This window comes from Cornus florida, unplaced genomic scaffold, assembly GCF_030987335.1.
Source record: "Cornus florida cultivar Cherokee Brave unplaced genomic scaffold, ASM3098733v1 CherokeeBrave_3.0.0_Hap2_Chr10, whole genome shotgun sequence".
Taxonomy (NCBI): Eukaryota; Viridiplantae; Streptophyta; class Magnoliopsida; order Cornales; family Cornaceae; genus Cornus; species Cornus florida.
Genome location: NW_026775580.1, coordinates 108,109,817 through 108,120,503, shown reverse-complemented (window position 1 = coordinate 108,120,503; position 10,687 = coordinate 108,109,817). Strand labels below are relative to the sequence as shown.

Genomic DNA, 10,687 nt, shown 5'->3' with positions numbered 1-10,687 from the left:
AAAAATGGGAGAAAAGGGCCAAGAAGTTTAATATAACTTTTCTAATATCTAATTTTTACTTAGCTTTATAAAATACAAAATCCAAATACCATATAAATCCTAGGGTATGTTTCTATTCTTTTTAACCCTTAGTTTACAAATTGCCATTTTGACTTAAATGTTTAGCATGATCTTTATATTTGTCTTTTAAATGTGAAAGGGTATGGTGGTATATTCATTAAAATAATTTCATTTCCTTTCTTTTCCCATAATTTTCTTTTCCTAACACTCCTCACCCTATTCAGACACAACATTATCCATTTTTAGCTCCCCGGACAAGAGACTTCCCAATGGATCACCTATCCCGGTACCACTCCAGATTAAGCACGTTTAATTCTTAGGCGCTGGCTTTACAAGTATAAAAGGGGGTAAAAGGCCAAAATTTGGAAGAGTTGCTTGCTATATTTGAGACTTTGAGCATATTGAGTAGACCAATTTAAATGATACTATAGATTTAAAACAAAAATTACATTAACAAAGCAAACTGAATCTATAAGCAAAATAAGGTTACAGATATCTTCTTTATGGTTTACATAAAAAAGAAAATATGAAATTATTGGTTTAACACTACAGTCATGGACATTATCAGACGAGTAACGCTGGAATCTTTGTGAAACAGCACCCTAAGGTTGTTCTCCACTTCTGCCATTACTCCTTTCAGGTCTGTCCAATGCCATCGACACAGCTTCATCTAACAAATATTCAATAAAGAAATTTAAGTTTGAAGACTTTATCAGTAACTCATGACTCAAATCTTAATTAGCCTAAAAACAAATAATTAGGTTGGCACATTTAACTCAAAGCTTAGTCTGATTGTATAGAAAATGAGCTGAGCCATAAACCAAATTTTCCCGCACCTGACAGAAATATAAACAAGCCAGAACCAACTGAAACTGTCTGGGATAGTAAAGTATTCTCATTTCAAATCTTAATTATAGCTAATGGCAAGTAAACAATCTGCAACGATGTAGAGCAAACCAGCTTCCAACATATTCAAACTAGGGTTTGCAACAGACCAGGATGGTCCGAGTTCTAAATATAAATAAGAGAATGTCTATCTGCTGCCCCATCCATGCCTGGCTTTAACTTGGACCTAAACTAGTTAGCCCAAGCCCTGGCAAGTAAATGGTTAACTTGCCTACAAGAATAAAAAGATAGACAGATGCCTTTTCAACTCGCAAATCAAGTGTTCCAACTTGTATTGTTCATCTCTTTATCTCATAAACTTTGCGCATTTTCTATGTTAGAAAAGTGAAATATAATTTATGTGCATAACACTCTAGCAGGGAAAGACCTCAAATGCTGTCACCAAGCCCGGCCCTAAAAGTTGAGCATGTTATAGAAGAATAGAAAGCAGTCGAGCCAGGCCCTATGTGTCTATCACACCTAAACAGTGCAGTTATCTAGAGTCATTCAGAATTTCAGACATTCCTTCCAATTTATTTTCATCCGTCCGCTTGTTAATCAAATTCAACAGAAACAAAAATAGAAAATCAATAATTCAGCCTTTCTAATATTGTGTATACATAAGAAGTGTGTGTATTTTAACATTTGTGAAATTAAAATTCTTGTTATAATTCAAGTACATGAACAGAAATATATAGAAAAGGCAGATCATGTAAATCCAATAGCAACCACTTGGTGAGAATAAAGTTGGAACGTAGGCTTGTACACTACCAGCCCCTAAAAACATTTTTTGATAAGTAGAATTGACAAGATAATCAACACTGAGAATGGTCTTCCTCCAAAGATATATCCTATTTCTCGATACTACATAATAACAATATGTCGATCAACAATAAAATTTTAACCATGTGAATGACTTATAAACCCCTGTTGTTCGCTGACTTTATTGATAATGAGGAAACGGACTTCTGCACATTAAGATTTAAAAAATTAAATATTAAATTAAACCCGAGGACCACAAAAAGTTATAAACTTTGCATGGACTCTTCTAATTAGGAGTGTACATGGTTTGACTTGGCCCGATTCTAGGACAAATTAGGACCAAACTGGTCCCAATGCTTCTAGAAATATTGAAACTAAATGGAACCGATAAAACCAGTGGTTTGGTTCTGTTTTGGGCTTTCTTACATATATATATATATATATATATACATATATAAATTAATAGTGTTCAACTACTCCATGTTGAGTGTACACTAAACAAATGATACCCCACACCTTTGTTTGCAAATAGTTAGGAAACTACTAATTCTTCCAATTATCATTAAATACAATGAGGTGAAATGACAAAATAGACAATTGCTCTCTTGAAGGGAAAAAAAAAACACAAAGAACGCAATTGATCAGAAACTTAGTATTACGTTATTTTTGGTACAACTTCTCCCACTAAAAACACCAAATGGCCACGTTGATTGTTTTACGTTAAACAAGTACGTTGTTGATGGCAGTCTCATATATTCTAGTTTACCAAAATATGGGTTAGTTTACTATATATTCAAAGTGCATAGCTGGATTCAATTCTTGGTCATTGTTATATAGCTTTGGAATTATGATGCCAGAATTGAACCATAAACTTTGGTGCAAAATCTAGGAGATGCAGTATTATACCAGCTGGTTGTCCTCACCAACTTAAAATGTTTGAGGTCTTCTTATCAAACATTGCATGTCCACACTCCAACATAAGTCACATTCACTGCTATAATGGTTCTATCTTTATATCTGAGTCACTATACTTGAATAAAAAGACTTCACCACTACAATCTATGGTACGTTCAAATTTTTAAGCCGGTGAGAACAACAGCTGGTATAAAAATTGCATGTTTTAGATTTTGCACAAAAGTCTATAGTCCAATTATTGCATCATAATGCAAATACAATATAACCATAACCAAGAATTGAATCCAACTATGCACTTTGATATTCAGGTAAATTATAATATATATATATATATATATATGTATATGTATATATATTTGGGTCTTTCTTAGCCAAAGGACAGTTCTTCAATCTTTCTTAAATCTTTCCGTGATCATACATAAGATCGATTTGGTTTTTATATCAAAACTGATGTTTGACCCTTGACCTTTGCCCTACAAATAAATCCATTGAGGCTAGGGGTTGATGCAGAAAGGTTGAATGTTGGTAAGAGTTTGGTTGGATAGAGTTTTGAGAAAATAAAAAGAAGGATTTGGGACCAATTTTGGTGCAATGATCAGTAACTTCTAATTGAACTTTAAATTTTGTTGTTTCTTTTGATTGTAAGGATTGAATCTTTGAACAAAGGAATGATATTGCTCATTAAAGTGGTTTATTAGTGCCGAAACAATGATTAACAATATCAGTTTCAAAGTATCAAGTATGAAATAATAAGGAAAGGAGGAAAAGAAAAAAAATGTAAATATAAATCTAAGAATAACTCAGAAGTCATAACTTAGGCATGGATTGCAACGCAGTCCCAAAAGGCTTCAAAAGTTCATAGATTTCCTTTGAACTGATCTCCACTAAATTTTGGGCATATAATAAGGTTATTAATGGTTGTAGTTGGGTTTGAGGATTATATATATATATATATATATATAAACGAAGAATCAACCACCTATCCACTAGCCAGAGTGGACTCTCAAATGCACGCAATTTCACATGTGGTGAGTCTTGACCAAATACCTAAGTAGAGTACCCCAAAGACCTTAGCAGTTGAGCTAGCCCATGCCGGCAAGGGGGTTTGAGAATGTTGTCAGCATAGAAATACAACTTTAATATCATACCCTCACTATAGCATACATATATTATTTAGTTTCTTTTACATTTTCACTTGTAATATTGTCAATTTCAATCAGGCCATAACATCATTTTAATTACAAAATGAAGTTGAAGATAATGCCATTGAAACACGATGATTCAAAGCCAGTAACCTAATAAAACAATAAAAAGGACTGATCTATAGCAGAATGAGAGACTATGAGTTTGTATAGACGTGTTTCCAATTTATATGCAAGAAGATGCAATATTATGAGCAATATATGTTTTATCCACATCAACATACTCACAATCACACACACGACATAGATCCCACACAGAGATACACGCACAAATATATAGAGGCTTACCTGCTTCAATTTTCCTGTGATCTCAATCATGCAATCTTAAATCTCGAGAAACGCATATGCATTCAATAGCAAGTTAGTATAATCACACACACACACAAAAATATATACACAAACATATAGAGGTTGACCTGCTTCAACTTTCCTGTGATCTCAATCATGCAACCTTGAATCTTGAGAAACGCCAATTCATTCAAATAGCAAGTTAGAAAAAAAAACAAAAACAAAACAAAACAAAAAAAAGAACGGAAAAACAAAAAAAAAAAAAGAAACACGATATTGACAAACACCTACACAAATACTCCAGAATATGTATACGATATGTATGTATATATAGGGCTGGCTGGAGCCCTAGCCAACTTAAGCAGACCCCATCCAAAAGAAAAGGCTCCTAAAAGTATGATTTTCTTATAGTATGTATACAATATGTATGTATATATAAGGCTGGCTGGAGCCCTAGCCAACTTAAGCAGACCCCATCCAAAAGAAAAGGCTCCTAAAAGTATGATTTGCTTATAGTATTAGACTTTTTTAAAATATTAATTGCTTCATTATTGAAACCCCAACCAATAGTAGGGGTTTAATATTAGCCCAATGAATTATATTCATTCTAAAACTCCTTATTCCAACCCCAATTAAAACTACTCTTATTTTCACTTTTATCACACCTCCCTTCTTTTCTCCTCCACCCCATTATAGTTTTTTTTACTCCTATATCACTAGTATTAATTTTTTTTTTAAGTATTAATGAATTAAAAAAGGCGTTCAAAAGGGGAACGCGTCCCTTAAACAATAGTGGAACCGGGAGCTAAGTGTAACGACCCACTCCACCACGTGATATGATATTGTCCGCTTTGGGCCTGAGCCTGCACAGTTTTGTTCTTGGACTTTACCCCAAAAGGCCTCATATCAATTGAAGTGACACACCTACGTATAAGCACTTCACCTTTCCCTTTTCCAGGCAATGTGGGACTGTTCACCCGTAACTCGCCAGTGTGGTAGCCTTTCAGTGTCTCGCACCCGCCCACGGCATACCCGCCCATAGGGTCATTACAATCCACCCCCCTTTGGAGGCCAGGCGTCCCAGTCGACACACTTCCGGCTGGGTCAGGCTCTGATACCATTTGTAACAACCCACTTCACCACATGATATGATATTGTCCGTTTTAGGCCTGAGCCCGTACGTTTTTACTCTTAGGCTTTACCCCAAAAGGCCTCATACCAATTGGAGTGACACACCTACATATAAGCACTTTACCTTTCCCTTTCCCTTTCTCAGACGATGTGAGATTGTGCACCCGTAGCTCGCCAGTGTGGTAACCTGACAATGTCTCGTACCCGCCCACGGCACACCCTCCCACAAGGTCATCACAATCCACCCCCCTTGGAGGCCCGACGTCCCCGTCGGCACACTTCCAGCTGGGTCAGGCTCTGATACCATTTCAAACGACCCACTCCACCATATGGTATGATATTGTCCACTTTGGACCTAAGCCCCCACTGTTTTACTCTTGAGCTTTATCCCAAAAGGCCTCATACCAATTAAAGTGACACACCTACATATAAGCACTTTATCTTTCCCTTTCCCAGGCGATGTGGGACTGTGCACCCATAGCTCGCCAATGTGGTAGCCTGTCAGTGTCTCACACCCGCCACAAGGTCAATTGAAGTGACACACCTACATATAAGCACTTTACATTTCCCTTTCCCAGGCGATGTGGGACTGTGCACCCGTAGCTCGCCAATGTGGTAGCTTGTCAGTGTCTCACACCCACCCACAAGGTCATCACAATAGGTCTTTTGGGGTAAAACCCAAGAGCAAAACTGTGCGAGCTCAGGCCCAAAGCGGATAATATCATAGCATGTGATGGAGTGGGTCGTTACACTAAGGCCCCAAAGAATCCAAAAAAGTAATTAAATCATCAGAAGAAGAGCATCACATAACTAAAGAGAGAACGAATAATAAAAATTTTCAGCGGTCGCTATAGACGACTCCTTCTCTTCGAACATTCTACCATTTCTCTCCTTCCAGATGCACCACCAAACGCAATGTGGGACAATTCTCCAGTGATCACGTACACCCATACTCACACGACATCCTCTCTAAGCATGAATCAAATCATTAGAAGAACGTGACATTACCCAATACATGCCAAACAACCCAAGAATAAGATTCCAACAGTCGTGCGCCATGGGGCCAATGCATTAGGAGATGATCAACTGACTCCCCATCTTGCTTGCATAGACAGCACCAATTAACAAAACAATTTCCCCTCTTCCTCAAATTATCAATCGTCAATATCTTACCCCAAACAGCGGTCCATACAAAGAATACCACCCTAGTTGGAGCCATAGAGCGCCAAATGGTCTTCGGAAGTCAAGATTTGGATCCTTTCCAAAATAGTATTAATTGTTGAAAATATATGTAACCTATTATTGTGGGAATTAAATAAAAGATTTAAATCCTCTCCAAATTAGTCTTTCTCCCAGCATCTACAAGCATCCATCCAATAATCAAATCCAAACAAATCTAAAATCTCACTACTTAAGTATATCCACATATTGAATACGATTGAGGTCTTCCAAATTTATTCAAATTATTAATATAGCAGTGATTTATATTTTAGTGATTCAAAAAAAAATATGTATTAAAATTTAAAAGCCTTAGATCAAATGGTGAAACGTGCTTTCAGATTTCAGACCATGTAAAAATCTATAAATCTCTAATGTAAAATCCAAACAAGCATCCATCCAACAATCAAATCCAAACAAATCTAAAATCCCACTATTTAAGTACACCCAAATATTGAATACAATTGAGGTTTCCAAATTTATTCAAATTATTAATATAGTAGTGATTTAAATTTTAGTGATTCAAAAAAAAAAATGTATTAAAATTTAAAAGCCTTAGATCAAATGGTCAAACGTGCTTTCAGATTTCAAACCATGTAAAAATCTATAAATCTCTAATGTAACAAGCCTTTATTATGTGAACCATGTGATTCATCCAACAAGCATGTATGGTAATTCAATATTACCATTTAATTTTTTTTTTTTTTTTTGATAAGTCAATATTACCATTTAATTAAACATAAAATTATTTCATCTGTGCTGCATTCATTCTGAGGTGCTTTTAAAATGAAAGAAATGCCCATGTTGAAAAATCTGTGACATGAAAAATTATATATAAAACTAATTTTACCTTAAAAAAATAGAAGAAGAATATTAAAAACACAAATTTTGGTCATTTTCATACTTAGGTTCAGGTATTTGATAAATTTGATAGGATAATATTCCCAACCTATGTAATATTGCAAATAGTTCAAAGAGAAAAAATCTTTACACAAGATTTTTCAAGAACTCCTAGACCTCCCCCAACGCATATGCAAGCACCCAGTTACGAACACAGATAAAAAGATGTAACCACTAATTCTTAATAATGATGTGAACCCATTTTTTTATCCCCATTCTTTTTGATAAGTGTTGTTAGTAACAATACTACTGTGAGTCTGTAAGCCCATACCCAAAACACCAAACAAGATTATAAATGTCAAATAAAAAATAAAATAAAAGTAGCCTGTGTTGCATGGACTCTTCTAAATAGGAGTGTACACTGTTGGAATTGGATTAGGACCAAACTGGTCCCAACACTTCTAGAAATATTGAAACTAAATGTAACCGATAAAACCAGTGGTTCGGCTCTGTTTTGGGCTTTCTGACATATATATTAATAGTGTTCAACTACTTCATGTTGAGTAGGGAGCACCTTTGTTTGCAATAGTTTAGGAAAATACTAATTCTTCCAATGACCATCAAATACAATGAGGTGCAATAACAAAAATGGAGAATTGAAAACAAAGAACGCAATTAATCGGAAACTTAGTATTACATTATTTTTGGTACAAGTTCTCCAATAAAAACACTTAACGGGCACGTTGTATTGTGTTAAACATGTACGTTGTTGATAGTACCCGTAATCATATATATTCTAAATTACCAGAATATGGTTAGTTTACTATATATTCAAAGTACATAGTTGGATTGAATTCTCGGTGATTGTTATATTGCTTTTGCATTATGATGCAAGAATTGAACCATAGACTTTGGTGCAAAATCTAGGAGATGCGGTTTAATACCAGCTGGGTGTCCTCACCAACTTAAATGTTTGAGGCCTTCTTATCAAACATTGCATATCCACACATCGACAGAAGTCACATTCACTGCTATAATGGCTCTATCATTATATGTGAGTCATTCTATACTTGGATAAAAGGACTTCACTTCTACAATCCATGGTACCCTCAAATTTTCAAGTTGATGAGAAAAACCAGCTGGTATAAAAACTGGATGTCCTAGATTTTGCACAAAAGTCTGTAGTTCAATTCTTGCATCATACTACAAAAACGATATAACCATAACCAATAACTGAATCCAACTAAGCACTTTGAATATTCCGGTAAATTTGAATATATACGCCTTTTAGTGATCGTATAAAAGATGGCATCATGTTGCCTGCTTCTCAATTTTCCTCGTAAACTTCTTCAACTTCTAGCCCCAATAAGATCAATGTGGTTTTTACATCAAAACTGGTGTTTAACCCTTGACCTTTGCCCTACAAATACATCCCATTGAGGTTGGGGGTTGATGCAAAAGGTTTAATGTGAGTTTGGTTGGATAGAGTTTTGAGAAAATAAAAGGAAGGTTTTGGAGCCAATTTTGGTGCTATGATCAGTAACTTCTAATTGAATTATAAGTTTTGTAGTTTCTTTTGATTGTTAGGGTTGAATCTTCAAGAAATAAATGTTATGGCTAATTAAAGTGAATTTTTCGCACCGACTATCAACAATATCAGTTTCAAAAGTATGAATAAATAAAGAAAAGAAGAAAATAAATATATATAAACATAAATCTATGAATTACTCAATATCACAATTGAGGCTTGGATTGCATCGCAATCCCAAAAGGGTTCAAAAGTTCTTACATTCCTTTGAACTGATCTCCACTAAATTTTGAGCATATAATAAGGTTATTAATGGATCTAGGATTTAAGAAATAAAAATCAACCACCCGGTGACTCTAGGAAGCACGCAATCTCACATTTGACCGTACCGGTTGAGCTAGCCCAGGCAAGGGTTTAAGAATGTTGTCAGCACAGAAATTTAACTTTAATATCATATTCTCAACTATAGCATAAACTATTTAGTTGCTCTTACATTTTCAATTGTAATATTGTTAATGATTCAAAGCCAGTAACCTAATTTAATAATAAAAATGACTGATCTAAAGCAGAATCAATTCAAAATCGCTAAATCGGATACGGCGCACGAACATCATTGATATAGTGAGACTATTTCCAAAAGCCAATGAGTTCGTATAGATGTGTTGCTGATTTATGTGCAAGAAGATGCAATATTAAGAGCATTATAGGTTTCATTGATGTCAAATACTCACAATCACACACACCACACCAGATATATATCAACACACACGAGACATATATCGCACACATATAGAGGCTTACCTGCTTCAATTTTCCTGTGATCTAAATCATGCAATCTTAATCCTCGAGAAACGCCTATGCATTCAATAGCAAGTTAGCAACACAAACAAACAAACAATAAATAAATTTAAAAAAATAAAATTCTATTTTGATAAACCCTACAAGCAAAAACTCCGCAATGTATCGGAGTGTGTATGTACTGCTAGTATATATATAGAGAGGAACGGCTGAAACCCTAGTTTGATGTCAGGACTGAAATTTTGGGTAGGCTGGCTCAAGGCCAGTCTCAACTAGCCCACTTTGGTTGGGTTGTACCACTGTTTGGTTTATACAACGGACTTGACCAGTTCTAGCCCGGGAGGCGATATTGCAATAAACTTTTCTACGTGGTTATTCTAAATCTACTCTTTCAAATAAATTATTATTATTTTTTGTATGACATAAAGTCCTTTAAAATTTAAAAAAATTTACATATAGTATTAAAAATAAAAAAAAAGTTATTTCTATTGAATAAATTGCCTCTTAAAAAAAATTATTTCTTTTGACTTCAAAAAAATATACTCCATCTATTTAAAATAGTTAGGTACTTTGAAAACTATGACTTATAAATTTTTATCCCAAAATAATTGGGTACTTTACAAAAATTTAAGACTGATGGAATATATTTATAGTATAAATGATCTCTTTTATCAAGATGGTTTGGTGTGTTGAGAGAAGTATCCAAACGAAACTCACTCACAAAGACAACCCGAGCATCAAAAAAAAAAAGAGAGAACCTGAGCATCCCAAAAAAAGGTAAAAAAAATAAAAGGTGAGGATTAAAAAATAATAATCTTTATTGAGTAAATTATATCTTTTTGATAAGATCAAAAATATATATATTTATTTTTGTTGAATAAATTATCTTTTTTGACTGGACCATCAAAATTACAAAAAAATTAATAATAATAAGTTACTCGTAAAAGCTTCTTTGTTGAATAAATTGTCTATTTTGATTGGACAAAATAATAATAATAATAAAAAATCACTATTGATTAAATTATCTCTTATGTCAAAAATAAAATTATCTTTACTAAAC

General features: G+C 34.3%; 1 long non-coding RNA gene across 1 annotated transcript; it reads right to left on the bottom strand.

Moving 5' to 3' along the window:
• Nucleotides 1-466: 466 nt before the first annotated feature.
• Nucleotides 467-10,053, bottom strand: LOC132276900 (uncharacterized). Its single transcript, XR_009470957.1, has 2 exons — nucleotides 9,631-10,053; nucleotides 467-730 (listed from the first exon to the last, which is right to left on the bottom strand). It is a non-coding gene; the product is annotated as an uncharacterized LOC132276900 (long non-coding RNA).
• Nucleotides 10,054-10,687: the final 634 nt, after the last annotated feature.